At 62.1% G+C, this 14,956-nt stretch overlaps 1 long non-coding RNA gene across 1 annotated transcript; it reads right to left on the reverse strand.

Annotated features, from left to right (window-relative positions):
• Window positions 1-9,002: 9,002 nt before the first annotated feature.
• Window positions 9,003-10,116, reverse strand: LOC118999688 (uncharacterized). Its single transcript, XR_005069157.1, has 3 exons — window positions 9,817-10,116; window positions 9,276-9,278; window positions 9,003-9,139 (listed from the first exon to the last, which is right to left on the reverse strand). It is a non-coding gene; the product is annotated as an uncharacterized LOC118999688 (long non-coding RNA).
• Between the last annotated feature and the right edge of the window lie 4,840 nt (window positions 10,117-14,956).

Here is a 14,956-nt window from a genome sequence, read left to right on the forward strand (position 1 = left end):
TCAGTTTCTTGTCTGTAAAATGGCCATTGTATTAACAGACCCTGCCCTCTGAAGGGCTATTTCCCATAATGCACACAGAATGCTTAGGACGGCACCAGGCCTGGGAAAGACCCCCGACACCTGTGCGCCTTCCTGGTTCTCTTTGCTGACCTCCCTACCTGGTGGGGGGGGCACCTCCTCCCAGCTCCGCCCCCTGAGCTCCGACGTTTCACCCGCCTGCCAGTACCCAGAATTTCTCCCGCACCCCCGCAGGGGTGCAGACCGCTGCCAGGGTGAGGACACACGCACACTCTCTCCCTCTGTCTCCCCAGGCTGTGCGGTGGGGCTGCACCCAGTGGCTTTGGCCCAGTGTGAGGCTGGGCCGCCAAGGTCTCCCTCTAGTGGCCCCAGCAGCAGCAACTGTGGCTTGGGCCTACCTTCCAACCCTCTGCAGGAAGCCCTGGGATCTGGCTCCTGCCCGGGGCTTCAGCTCCCTCCCAGCTCCCTGCCAGGCCCGGGTACCTGCCCTCTGCTCATGCGTCCACCTGAGCAGCAGCGGAAAGCGAGCGTGTGCCAGCAGCAGCCCAAGGCAGGGGCTGGAAGGCAGAGAGGACAGTATCCAGGATGTCATGGGGTCCCAGGCTGCGGGGAGCATACGGGTCCCCGCTGGGTACTGCGGCCACCCCATGGACCACACCACTTACAGAGCTAGCTGACAGATGAGCAGCAAGGGAAGGCGTCCCAAAGCCCCACTATCTTGGCAAAGGGAGAGGAAAGGAAGGCCTGGGCCAGGGCTGGGGCTGGGGAGCCACCTGCAGCCTTCGGAACGGCAGGGAGCGGGGCTTGGCTGAGATTTAAGGGGCCAGCTGGAGGGGCAGGCTGGTAAGAGATGGGGCTGGGAGGGCGACTTACCACCCACGTTGCCACTGTCACCCTCCCGAGGGCCAGGGGCAGCTCCTGACCCCAGAGCCGAAGTGCCTCTCCCCGCCCACTGGTCCGGACGAAGCAGGGAGAAGACAGAGCAGCAGATGGCAGCCAGCGGCGGGGGGGATGCCGAGATCAGGCCGGGAAAGGCTGCGGGCTCCTGTGGCACCGTGTGAGTGCCAGAGCAGGCCCCAGGCCCGAGGTCCTGAGCTGGGAGGTCCGGAGTGCGTTCCGGAAGCTGTGTGTAACAAGCCCCTCTGTCCCGAGGCAGGAGGTGCTGCCCCACAGAGACCCAGTAGACGAAAGGGGGCGCAGGAGGGACCCCAGGCTAGTGATGTCAGCGGCCCAGGCCCTGGGGGCCTCTGGGCCCACTCGGAGGGGGAGGCACCAGTCCCCAGCTGCAGCTCCCTCTGGCCGTCACCTCTGACGAAGCCTCCTGTCCCAGGGAGCCTGACCCACCTCTCTGAGACCTGAGGCTGCACAGTCCCCTGGGCCCAGGAGAATCACGGGCTCCTTGTGAGTTTTCTTTTTTCTTCCTTGAACAACATGACGTAAAGTTTGCCATTCGAAGCATTTGCAAGAGTTCTGTTTCAGCGGCATTCGGTGCAGCCACGACGTCATCGCACAGCCACCCCCATCCACCTCCGTCCCCGCCAGCCAGCAGCCCCCCCACTTTCTGTCCGTGAGCTGACTCCCCAGACACCTCGCATGGGCGGACTCCCACCATAGTGGTCATCACAGTGGCCCCGGGTCCATCCGGGTGGCGGCTGGTGGCAGGGTCTCCTCCCTGGCTCTGGCTGCGTGATATTCCATTGTCTGGATGGACCACGTCGCCCGCCCAGGGGCTCCCCCACTTGACTCCATCCTCGGGGCTGGTGCCTCTCGGCTTTTCCATCTTACCTCCCAACTGGCAATAATAACAACAATGATGATATGATTACTGTGATGGGTTCCATGGACCACACCCCCCCCCAAGATGTCCCCCCAGCACCTTTTAAGGGACCTTATTTGGGAAAGGGTATTTGGGGAGGCAATGAAGTTAAAGATCTTGAATGAGCTCACCCCGGGTTAGGCTGAGCCCTCCACCCGACGCCGCGTCCTTGGAAGAGGAGAGAGACGCAGAAGCAGGAGCTGTCTTGACGTGGCCACCAGCGCAGCCTGAGTGGCCAGGGCTGGATGAGGTGACCGAGGGTCCTGCCCCAGATCCCTGGTCGGTCAGGGGGAGCTGGCCCTGCTGCCACCATTTCAGACTACTTTCTTCAAAGATTTTATTTATTTATTTTTAGAGGGAGGGGAAGGGAGGGAGAGACACATCACTGTGTGGTTGCCTCTCATGCGCCCCCTACTGGGGACCTGGCCCACAACCCAGGCATGTGCCCTGACTGGGAATCGAACCGACAACCCTTCGGTTCACAGGCTGGTGCTCAGTCCACCGAGCCACACCAGCCAGGGCCGATTTCAGACGCTTGCCTCCAACCCCCCCCGCCCCACCCCGAGAGAATCAGTTCCTGTTGTCACAAGCCCCCCAGCAGTCCCAGTTAACCCACACAGGCCATTTGATGGGAAGCCGCTGTGAGTTCTCTGGCCAACCCCGCAAAGCCGTTCCCTCTGCTCCCACCTCACAGGCCACTCAGGCCCGGCCGTGTTAAGTAACTCGCCGCCCCGGTGGCCTGCGGAGACGTTGCTTCACCCCTCCGACGTCGGCACCGGCACCCTCGCCTCTGCGGCGGGCCTCACCCCACGGCCCTGGTGGGATCGACCCCAGGAACCGCTTTTTCCGAGAAGGATGTTGTAAGTGTTTTACGGTCATTCTGCTATTATGTTGATTATTTACGGCCAATTCTGGGGACATAAAATTGTAGCTGTATTGTTTGTAGTAAATTCTATTTCCATGGCTTTATAAACACTAACAAACAAAAAATAATCCTCCTGTTAGGAGCTGAGTATTGTCATCATTCTGCAGAATACAAATTTTACCGCAATAACGACTGTGAAATCCCCGCAAGGAGCGGCGGCGGCAGGATCGCTGGGAGTGAACCTACCGCCGGCCCCGGGCACAGACTCACTCCACGCTGGCTGCCAAGGGGCCACCAGGTATGCGGCCCCTTGGCAGGGGACCGGGCCTCGGGGGCCCGACTGAGGCCGCGGGCCGGGCCTGCGCTCCGACCGCGCGCAGATAAAACCAGTGATGCACTTTGGAGTCAAATTTTCAGTCACCCTGCTGACGAGAATTCTTCGCCGCTGCCTTTGCAAAACTACAAAATGAAAAAAAAACAAAACAAAACAAAAAGCAAAAAAAACCCCAACCACACAAAAAACCATTTCAGCTCTGGGATAAAAAGGTAAGAAACCCAAGGGGCGGATGGGACCAGGGCTGCCAGCGAAAACCCAGGAAACCCAGATCAGTCTGAATCCCGGGCGCAGCACCGACGCTGTTCACTGTGAGTGCGTTTCGCACGCCTCCTGGATTTGTTATCTGAAATTCACGTCAGCCGAACTTGGCGCCTGGACTTTTGCTTGCTGGTCGTACTAAATTTGGCCACCTTAGGTGGGACTAAAGGCCGAGCACGGACCTCCACCCCCAGGAGTAAATCCTTAAAGGGAACACCTGAGGAGCCTGGGGGACAGTCGCCTGCACAGTTGCTGGGCGCCAGCCAGGCAGGGGGTCCTTGGTCTCTGCTGGTTTGCCCTGTCCCCAGGCCTGAGTGAGGACAGGTGAGGGGTGCTCCCAAGGGTCAGCGTAGCCTTGGCACTGGTCATTCAGGCACACAAGTGAATGATAAGGGACGCAGGTGTGACAGGGACCCAGGCATTCTTTCATTTAAGCCACACGACTGTGATGGGAAGGAGGGGCGTGCTGGTCACCAGTTCACAAAAGAGAGATCGAGTAGCTGGCTGGTCACACAGCTAAACAGGGACCCATGGGACCAGGACTGGGGAGCCCGACGTCTCCCCCTGAGGGCAGGGTGAGGTCCCACGGGGGGCACTTCTAGGTTAGCCCAGCAGAAAGTGTCCACTTGGAGACTGAGTGTGCAGCAGGCCTGGCCTCGGGGGCGACCCGAGCCCCCAGGAAAAGCCAGCTCAGGGCTTGTGAGCGAGGGCTTGTTTGGGCGCAGAGGCTGTGGCATCCACGCCCAGCCTTCCAACAGGAGGAAGTCAGGAGGGGCACACCCCAGGGACCCCCGAATAGGCTCCCCCCCCGAGGGGACTCCATGGGTGAGCCCCCTCCTCTGGCCCCACTTGGGTTTGGCTTAGTTTGGGTGGACACCAGCAGGGCATGGACAGGCCCACAAAGACGCTGTCCCTGCTCCTGAGGACGTCCCCCACTCCCCACCTCCCATTTCAGGAGCACCTTCGGGCTCAGTGCTTCCATGGACACCCACATCCCTGGACACGCAGGTCTGTGTTTCTGCTTTTTGTGTTTTCTTAATGCAAACAAGGTGGCAATGCAATAGTGTTCCCACAATATACCCAGAAGTCAGCTGCTTCCCCATGCAGTAGTCTCCCACCACAGGGTGCCTGCAAGGTCCCCCGACAGCCCCCCCAACCCCGCACCACAACCTGCCTGCACATTTCCGCCTGGAGCCTGGGCCCCGGGCTCCCTCCGGTTCCTGGAACACCACCCCCCCAGTGTCTCCCCCAGGGCTGTGGTCTCCCTGGGCCGTTTGCTCCAGCTGTCCCCAGGCTCCTTCCCGGCTGGCCCCTCCCCGCCACCGACCACCTGAGTCTTGTCTGCTGCAGCGCGACCCCGGGGCTGGAGCCCCTGGAGGGGCCCCTGGAGCAGTGAACAATCCGCTGGCCCACCGAGGGCACCCAGTTGAGGAGTGAGGGAGCCAGTGAATGAGGCGCAAGCTCGTCTCACACCAAATCTGACACCGATCTTGTCTGCCCTTATCCTGGGGGGCCACCACTTACTGGCGCGCTCAGCTGCAGCTGCGCCCCCCCCCACCTCCTCCTCGCCTCTGGATCACAGTAAATCCTCCAAAAGCCACAAGAGCTCCTTCCTTCTCACCACCCCAGGCCTGTTGGAAGACTCTACCTGCAGTGGGCACCCCTGCAGCTGCGGGATTAGGGGTGCCTGCCTGGGGCGGGGCCTCACGGACATGTGCTTTGCATAATGCTTTGCATACATGCCTCAGCCTTCCCTTCCTCCCAGCAGGGGCAGGGTGGGGCCGGGACCCAGGCCTGACAAGTGTCCTCAGAGCAACCTGCTCCTGGGACTGGGCATTCAAAATGCCAGACAGAGGGCAGAGGGCTACTGCAGGTCCCTGAAGAACTGAGAGAGTCAGGAGCCTGTGCTGACTGCCCTGGGCCCAGGAAAGGTGGGCATAGAGGGCAGGTGTCCTCCCTAGGGGTCTCCTTAGGGACCGTCCTCACCCCATCCCACTGGCCTGTTTCCCAGAGGCCAGGTCACAGGGTGGAGCTTCTGGCCCCAAACAGTGGTGGGGGGTGGTGGTGGAGGCTCAGAGCTCCCCAGATGTTGCTTCCTTCCTCTTTCTGGAAAAGGAGGGGCCGCCCCGCAGGCCCTGGGCACCTGCTCAACGGCCTCCCTGGAGACCAGGCTCGCTCCCCACACCCGAGTGACTGGGGGTGGGCAGGCCAAGGACCGCCCACCCTTCATGGTGGGCCCCAGGTTCGAGCGGGGCGGGGAGAGGTGTCAGCATGCAGTTCTGTGCCCTCTGCCATGTCCCCCTTGCTGAAGAGAGGCAGGGACAGCCCTGGGTCCCTCAGAGCAGGGTCACAGGGAGCCCTGGAGAAGGCCCCAACCCTCCTGCCTGGGAAACGCCCCCTCTCTTTCCTGCCCTGCAGGTCCCGGGAGGGAGGCAGGGACCCACTCCACCACCCCCAGCATGTTGGCAGGTGCTCAATTCAGGCCTGGCCAGGAAGGTGTCTGCGCTGGTGGCAGGTTGAAGAAGGGACATTGGTGTTCCCAGACCCTTTAGCAGGAGTCCCCAGTGGCCTTGCTTCTTTTCCCAGCTGTCCCTCAGAAGAGCCTGCTCCCCCTGTCTGGGGGCGGAATAACCCCAGCTCTCCCCTCCTGGGTGGCCTTAGTCAGGGAGGGGTGGGGGTGGGGGCTGCAAGCAGGAGCGGGAGGAGACAGTCCTCAGGGTGGGGGGCCAACAGCTGAGGTGGGGCAGGGCTCAGGCCACAGAGAGGCCGGCACCCCACCCCACATTCTGTCATTCCCGGAAAGGAGGGCCCCTGGGGTCTCAGCAGAGCTGCCTGCTGGTAAGTACCTTTCCCAGCGGCCCCTGGGCCCCTCCCACAACCCAGCTGTGCCGGCTGCCCCACTACGGCCCCTATAGCAGGTGGCCTCCTGTAGCCCCAAGGCCCCAGGGGTGGCGGGTGGGTGTCCACACCCAGCTGGCTCGGCCCCTCTTTCTTCAGAGGCTTCCTCCACGCGCAGCCCTTGGCTCACTGGAAACAGCACTAATGTCCAGACTTATGCGCCGTACAGGGAGCAACGAAGACCCAGCACCCACCTCAGCAATGGAGCTGGGACCAAGCCTGGGGGCGGGGAGCCCGGCGCACAGTGGGCACTCAGTACACGGCAGTGGGGACTGCGGGGGAGCCGCTGTCTGGAGCTGAGGGGTCTGCAGCCCAGCAGGGCTCAGGCTCGGGTGGGGTCCCAGGAAGCCGGCCGTCCAAGCTGGAGAGGCCGGTCTGGGGCAAGGGGCCGGGTCCAGCCCTGAGCGGAGACTCACAGGGCCAGAGGACACTGGCAGAGGAGAGAGCTGGTGGTGAGTGTCAGCAGGGTGGGCCTCACCTAACGGGCCCCTAAGGCTGACAGACCCAAGACCTGGGGGTGTCTCTCGGTCGGTGCTCCAGGTTGTTCATGGGACCCTGCTGGTCAGCAGGGGCAGGTTCCAGGATTAGTGGTCTGGTCACTGGCACCAGGTGTCCCTGTGTATGACCGACCGGGGCTGCAAACTGGATGGCTGCAACAACTGCCATCTATTACGTCATGGGTCTGGAGGCCAGCAGTCCAAACTTCAGGGGCGGGCGAGCCGCACCCCCTCTGAAGACTCTGGGGACGTCTTTCCTCGGCTTCCCAGAGCTGTTCCCGAGCACCTCGTGGCTTGTGGCAGCCCCCCTCCAGTCTCCGCCTCCACCCTCCACTGCCTGCTTCCCCTCTGGGCCTGGTCTCAAGTCTCCTTCCGTCTACACCTCCCGAGGACACCAGTCCTTGGACGAAAGGCCCATCCAGATAAGCCAGGATCTCATCGTGAGACCGTTAACTAATTACACCTGCAAAGACCCTCCCTCCCAAACAGGCTGCCTGCACAGGTCTGGGGTTTAGGACATGGACGCATCTTTTGGGGGGACTGCCATTTACTTGGGTCTCCTGGTGGCTTCTTCAGGGTTCCCTCATGGCATGTGACTGCAGACTCTTTCTGCCTAGTGTCCACTTGTCACATCCACAGCCTTGGGCATCGATACCCTGGCAGCCTTGACCTTGCCACAGGGTCCTCACATCTCCTGGGGTCCCCCGAGTCTGCAACAGCGGGGACAGGAGGAACATGAGAAGTGCGGCAAGGTGAACATTTGGGAGGGTTCCAGAGCCCATTCTCTCCTCCTCCGGGGAGGGGGTCAGGGACTGCCGTCCCCACCCCCACTGTAGTCAGTGTGGCCCTGGGATGACAGTCCCCCAGCGCTGAGCCCTGGCCTCCTCTCGGAGGGTCAGGGGACCACTGAGGCTCCATCTCAAGTAGGCAGAGCAGCCTTCCACCCAAGTCCCCGAAAGGAGGGCACTTCCCCTGAGGGGGAGCCCCGACCTGGGAAGGCAGGAGAAGGAGAAGCAAAGGGGACCCTGAGCCACCACTGCGCCCAGCACTCGGGCGCTCTCTGTCTCTCTCTTTTGTGACAGCCGCTAAGGAGTGCCAGTTACCAGAAACAGAAACCCATCTCCGTCTGGCCGAGAGATAGAAAGGAGAGTGAAATGCAAATCAAGGCCAGAGTGAGACGCCCTCCACCCCTGGGAAAATAATGAACGGCTGTACAATCCACAGAAAAGCAGAAAAGAACTAGGGTTGGGGAGGATGTGGAGAGAGGGAGCCCTGGTGCCTCGCCGGAGGGAACGAACGTGGTGTGGAAGGCGGGGAGGAGGGGGGCCCTGTGACCCAGTGACTGCTCTTCTGGGGAGGGACCCACAAGAACCCAAAGCACGGTGGCGACAGGCACTCCCACACCCGAGGTCACAGCAGCGGGGCTCAGGATCGTCAGCAGGTGGGGGCCACCCCGTGTCCGTCATCCGAGGACAGACAAGCTGACGGCGGCGGCCTCCCAGCCTCCTGCCACCTGCTGCAGCACGGAAGGACTTGGAAAGCGTGGTTTAGGGGAATGAGCAATGTTGTACGGTGTCTCCTCTATGAGGAACCCGGGAGAGTCAGACCCACAGAGGCAGAAGGTGGAAGGGCAGTGCCAGGGGTGGGGGAGGGGAGGGGGTGCTTCTGGTTCCCGGGACCGAGGGTCAGGTCGGGACGACGAAGCCGTTCTCGATGGCCGGCCGGCCGCTCAGCAGCGCGTGCGTGCCCGGTGCCCGGAGCCGTGCACGTACAGTGGCTGAGATGGTAACTGTGTGTCAGGCGTATTTTGCCTCAAACTTCGATATGTTGAAAATACCTGCACAAGAGAAAAACGACAGATTAGACAACCATGGAGACATGGATGTCTGATGAGGACGCACTCATTCGGCCTGTCTGCCTACTTTCGTTTGTTGGTTTTTAAAAACTATTCTCACAGTGAAACTTAAAAATGATAAAGGGGAGCCCTGGCCGGTGTGTGTTTTGGTGGATCCAGTGCCGGCCTGTGAACTCAAAGGTCACCGGTTCGATCCCCAGTCAGGGCACACGCCTGGGTTGCGGGCCAGGTCCTTGGCTGCAGGCATGTGAGAGGCGACCACCCATTGATGTTTCTCTCTCTCTTTCTCCCTCCTTTACTCTCTCTAAAAATGAATAAAATATTTTTTAAAAAATGAGAAAGTGGAAACGGAGTGACCCATCCTGCTTCTTCACGCCCACCCGCGAGAATGGCACACCCACGTCCTGGGCCACACTGGCCATCCGCGCTCGTCTGTCTGGGTCGCTGTAACAGAAGGCGGTACATGGGGCGACTTGTCAGCAGCAGAAATGGATTTCTCACAGTTTTAGAGGGGGAAAGTCCAAGATCAAATGGGTACCAGGTTCTGGGAAGGACCTCCTCCCTGGCTCACGGTGGGTGGGCCTCTCACTGTGGGCTCCGGGGTGGGAGAGGCGGAGAGCTCTGTGGGGTCTTCACTGAGGGCGCAATCCCATCGACGAGGGCAGAGCCCTGGTGACCTGCCCCCTCCCAAAGGCCCCACCTCTTAACACATCACCTTTGAGGGGTAGGACATCCTTGTGCGGAACCAGTCCGAACACGGCACCACGTGCCTTGTTTCACCCAATGGGATGTCAGTGACGTGCTGTGGGAGGAGACATGAGTTATCTGCTCGCCCAACAAATGTGCTCTCACACAGGGTTGAAACACGGCTGGAAAGATCACACCTAGGGTGCCTGCTGCTCCGGGCAGGTAAGAAACACACTGCGAAGACTTGGACTCAAGCTGTAGCCTGGGGTCAAGTCCAGTTGCTTCCAGCCTGGGTCTGCTGAACCCCAACAAACCCACAGAAAGGAGAGCAGAAAATAAACAATAAAGTTGTTGAATGCCATCAAGATAGTGGGACTATTTGTTACGTGGCCCATTAGGGAAATAGCTGACTGATACAGGGACCAACACCTACCCTCTGCAGGAACACAGGAGGGGCCGATGACAGGCCCGGGTTCTCTGCTCTGCTCCTGCCTGGGATGCAGACACCTTCAGACAGCGTTCCTTCTCTCCTCCTACGCCGTGCCCTTTCTGCACGGCCACCAACCGTTCCCAGGTGCCACGCACCTAGCTTCAGCCACCGTAAGGGAGGAGTTGCAGAAGCCAACTGAGGCATCCACAAGCTCCCGACATCACTGTGCCGAGGGCTGGCAGGTGCGATTCCTAGAGGCGAGGGGGAGGAGGCAGGGGAAGCAAAACGCCTCACTGTAACCTGGAGTCTGGCTCTGATGTCTACAGACCTGGTACCATGGGGCTGTCATCTAGGTCAGATGCGCCTGGAGAGGCAGCTGTGTGGCCACACCCCCTCGTAAGGCTGTTGGGACCTGCCAAAGTTCCTGCACAGAGCAGATGCTCCAGAAAAACAAGGAGGCACGCTGTCTGCAGCCCTGGGAAGAGTCGGATGGTGGAGGGGGTGCAGGCTGGGCACAGGGAGACACACCCACCTGCACTGGCCTCTGCCCCGCAGTGTCTGCTGCAGCCTTCTCACTGAACCCAGCTGAAGGGGTGCATGGGGGGGGTGCATCCTCATTCCTGGGGAGGGGGGCTGGCTGTCCTCATGTGCTTCTGAGCAATGCCCTCACTGGCTAACTACACCTCTGAGGTCATCTCCACTCCTCTGTCCCCCGCCCCCAGCTCCGAGTCACTCAGCGCCATGCCCCTTCCCTCCGCTGCACACGCTGGAGCCGGCACAGCCTCTCTACCCTGTGTTGCGGTCTCAGCCCAGGCCTGGTCACGGCTCGTTTGGACCAGGTGCTCGGCTCCCCTCCCAGCTCCCCAGCTGGGTCTGCTCTCTCCAGCCCACACGCCACACAGCTGCAGGGCTGGGTTTCCAGTCCAGGTCTCCACGTGCCTATGCAGGTGCCGGCTGTCACATTCATTGATGCCCAGCAGCTGGGGTGGGGGCTGACCCCTCTCGTGGCACTCAGGGCTCCCACTTTGTCCCCCGAGGCCGGCAATCACTTGAGCCCGGGTCCTCAAGTCAGACAAAGATGGTGTGGGAGTCCAGTGTTGACACTCAGCGTCCTCACGTTTATCCGTCCATTCGTCCGTCCATTCGTCCGTCCATTCATTCATTCATCCAACAGGCCCTCACTTGTGCGAGGCTTGGCCCACCCACCAGGGAACAAGCCCACACCGATCTCTATGGGGCTTACATGGGGTTGTGGAGGATTAAGGAGCCCCTGGAACGTGCTTGGGACGGGACCTGGCCTGGAGTAAAAGCTGTGGCGCTGTTTGCCCTTGTGACAAACCGCAGTACCCTCGAGCAAGCCTGGTCTGACCCTGCAGGCAGAGCCTGGCCCCCTCTGTCCCGCCCATGTGTTTACTTGGCTGAGCCCCCACTCGACTTGTGTTCTCCTGCCACTCCCGAGGGCTGCACAGGGGCTGGGGGATGGCAGAAGGGCCAGACTGAATGGAGAGAGACCCCGGAGCTGGGGCAGCTCACAGGTCCCGCGGGGTGCCTCTCCCCTGAGGACCTGGCCCCAGGAGAGGAGTCTGGCTTGCAGCAGGACAGGCCCCACGACTGCTTGTAAGGACGGGTCCCCTCTCCTTGGGGAAAGGGGGCCTCCCACCTTGTCTCTGGGAAGAGAAATGGGCAGAGCTGTGGTTGAGGGGCAGAACGAGCAGCCCCCTTCTTCCTGAGAAGGGGGCCGGGACCCAGGCCAAGGCCGAGCCCCGGTCCTGCAGAGGGAGCGCTGTCCAGCTGCCGGCGGGGCAGCCCCCGTGGCCGGGAGCCCTCTTTATCATCTGCAGCAAAGCATTTACAGTCAATAAACGGGCTAATTAATTCTCTTCAAAGACCTCTCAATTATTCATCCTGGGCTACAGAGAGAGCAATTAGAGCGTGTCCTGCTTACAGCTCTGGACACGCAGCGGCGGGGTGGGGCTGCGGTGCTGAGCCCCCCGGCCTGCACGGCCTCAGGGGCCTGCAGGGGCCCCTCTGGGACAGAAGAGGGGCGGGTCGGTCCCGGGGGTGCCCAGCAGACCAGCTCTTCTTCCTCAAACCTGGTAGCAGCCCACATCGCCATCCCCACTTCTCAGGCAAGGTAAACAGACCCTGCGGGTCAGTCCCCTCTATCCAACAGTCCACCAGGGCCACCTGTGGGCACAGCGCCAGGCTCTGGGCCTGCAGCCCACCTGGGGGGCTTCCAGTGCCGGGCAGTGGGGCCCCAGGGCCTGAGCCGAGCCCTGTGTCTCTAGGACAGAAGTTGTGCTGGGAGAGGGGCAGAGGAGGGGCCAGCAGCTGCCCCCCAACGGCAGTAGGTCCCCCTGGAGAGCTGGAGCCCAGCCTGGGCACACCAGAAGTGGCCCTGACCCCAGCAAGCCTCCTCCGGGGAGGGGGCCTTATGTCGGGAACTAGTGTCCTTTCTCCCCTACAACTTCCTGGCGTTGCTCAAGTCTGCTTGCTGGGGCCTTGAGGGACAGGGCAGCTGGCCTATCCGCTATGCACCTTCTCCTTGCCTCCTCTATGCCCAGGCCCCCACTGTGGGCTCTCACTCCCCCAAACTCCCCCAAAGAGCATCTGCCGGTAAGCGGAGGGTTAACTCCCAGCTGCTCCCAGGCCGAGCAGTGGGGGTGGGGGTGGGGGGGGCGTGCCTGTCGGGAAGTATGGATTTCTGCAGTGGTTTTACTGGAAAAGCTGTAGCTGAAGGTGGGAGGGGGTCACCATGGCAACTTCTGGCTAAGGGAACAGGTTGGCTGCTGGGGACCAATTCTTCTAGGGGCCCAAGGGGGCCCGGCGGGCACTTGGCACCCAGAGGCAGCACAGCTGCCTCCCTGGAGTCCTCACCCTTTGGAGGAAGCAGAGACCCTCCCCAGCCTGGAATGATCACCTTCCCTGCCTCCCTCCAGCGAAAGACGGTTCCCCAGGGCTGGGCCCCTGCCTGGTCTGCCGCCCCAATTGCAGCACCCCCCCACGCCCGCTGTTAATGGAGGGACCCAGTTACCCAGTGGCGCCTGGGAGCTGGTGGGACTCTCCCTCCAGAAGGAGCTTTACCTCTTAAAGTCTCCCCTCCAGGGCCAGGGGTGAAACTTAAGAGTGGCCTGAATGCGGCTGCCCTCTGTGGCCAGGCCCTATGCAGGGACTCTAGGATTCCAGGGGGTTCAAGAGCTCACCCCACCAGCCCCCACATGGAGGATTCCACCCTAAGTGGCCCACCGCCCCAAGGTGAGGGACCTCCGGAAGCCCAAAGCGGGGTGGGGACAAGCAGCCCCCAGGCAAGGGGGACCCTGGGTGCACCTCCAAATCCAGGCGGCTGGGATCGTACCTGCCCAGAGCCCCACCCTGTCAAGGTGGCCCCCCTTCCTCTGGTTGGGACCCTTCCCTGCTCCCTGTCTAGGCCGGGGAGGGACCCTGCAGTTGGCCAGAGAGCTGTGGGCACTGCCAGTGGGAGGGGTCTGGGACTCCTGGGGTCCTCCTCGTTCAGGTTCCTGGGGTTCCAAGTGTGGGGAGGCATTGGCCTCGGAGCCCGCCTGCCCCCACCTTCCAAATCCTGCAGGCGCAGGGTGGGCGAGTGCAAGGGAGGCGTTGTGTGTGCCCTGGAGGCCCTTCCAGGAATCTGCGAGGGCGCTGCCCCAACGTCCAGGAAGAGAGGGCATTCGGAGGGCACAGGCAGTGGGAGCCCGGGCGGGGGCGGGGCACATGAGGGGCAGGCTCGGCCCCCCACCCGCTCAGGCCCATGGGGCACTACTCGCTGCTCGTCGGGAGGTCCTGCGACAGGGGACTCTCCTGAACCTCCATCTGCTCCGCCTAACGGAGAGGGTACGACCACTCACCCTTCAAAGGGTGGGTGCGGAGCGCCCGTGGGTGCCCGGCCTGCTCGCGGGTGCAGGACTCAGTTGCGGCGGTTCTCGCCTCCCCCCACTCCCATTAGAAAGTCTTCGGGCCCCTCTTAAGGCCGCTTGGGCTGCCGCGGAAATGAGGCTCTGCGCCCTCCTTTTCGTTCCCCCGGAGGCCCCGCGGAGAACACGCGCCCCCGCTGGCGGGGTCCACGCGGGCCTGAGCTGGGAAGTAACCCTGGCCCAGGTGTGACCTCCCGCGGGCCCGCCCAGCTCCCGCTTCCCGACGACGGGAAGGCTTGAAAGGCTTTGACCGACCGCGGATCCGCATCCTCCCTGCCCTCCCCGCCGCCCCCCCCCCCCCGTCGGTTTAGGGGACGCTTAAATCGGCTTCCCGGCTCCCGCAGCTCCAGTCCCGTCCCCTCCCCGCCCTAGCGCCGCCTGGGGCATCCATCTGGCGCTCTCGGATCTCGGATCTGCCGAGTCCCGATAAAACATTTGGGGGAGATAAGTGCTACATATAAATAATTAAGACCACATGCATATTCGCCAACAACAAAAAAAAAGTTTAAAACCCCCATTCCGGGAACAGCTGCGCGTGTGGGGCCCGGGCGGGGCTGCGGAGGCCCGCCCCCACCCACTCGCGCCGCCCCGAGCAAGCCCGGCCCCCAGGTCCAGGGTGGCTGTCTCTCCGGGGCCCAGGCGGGCGGGGCGAGGGCGGCAGAGGGGCTCTGCGCCCAGTGTGGGCTGGGCAGACTCGCCCCACCAAGGGGGCGGGCGTGGTCCACGAGCCTGCCCCAGAGGCCCAGCCCTTAAGCAGGGTTTCCCAACCCCAGTGCCTGGAGGGGCCCCCCATCCCGCCCTCCCGCCGCCAGTTGGTGCCCAATAAATATTTCCTGAATAAATGAGCCAATAAACTGACTGATTCCAGGTTCCCGGGGAGTGTCTGTCCCGAGCTCTGACCGCGCCCCGCCCCTTTGCCCTGCTGCGGGCGGGCTCCTTTCCCAGGTGCAGCTTGAGCGCCTGGGTGGGAAGGCTGGAGGAGCTTCCGGCTACCCGCTTGGCCATCCAGGGCAGCAGGGTCAGTACGGGCTTGCCCATCCAGGCCCTGCCTCCCCGTATACATCCTCTTCTTCTCTGGATTCGGTTCCCATCCCCAGAAGGAAGGCTTCACACCCCCTACTCTCCACATTCTCACTCACTTCTGCCCAGGGGTTTCCTTAACCTTCACCAGGTTCCAAGCTTTGTGCCAGGGGTCCCACGGACAAACACGCAGGCTTTGCCCTCCGGTTGCCCTCAGCCCGGTGAGGGACACCGGCCAGTGGCCGATGGTAAGGACTGCTCAGAGGTAAGGCAGGTGTAAAGAAATAGGGAGGGAAGGGTTTGTCTTGGCCAAGGGTAGAAGGCTGTCAGGACGCCCTTCTAGGCC

This window comes from Sturnira hondurensis, unplaced genomic scaffold (genome assembly GCF_014824575.4).
Source record: "Sturnira hondurensis isolate 20B ecotype Veracruz unplaced genomic scaffold, ASM1482457v3 Scaffold0001221, whole genome shotgun sequence".
NCBI lineage: Eukaryota > Metazoa > Chordata > Mammalia > Chiroptera > Phyllostomidae > Sturnira > Sturnira hondurensis.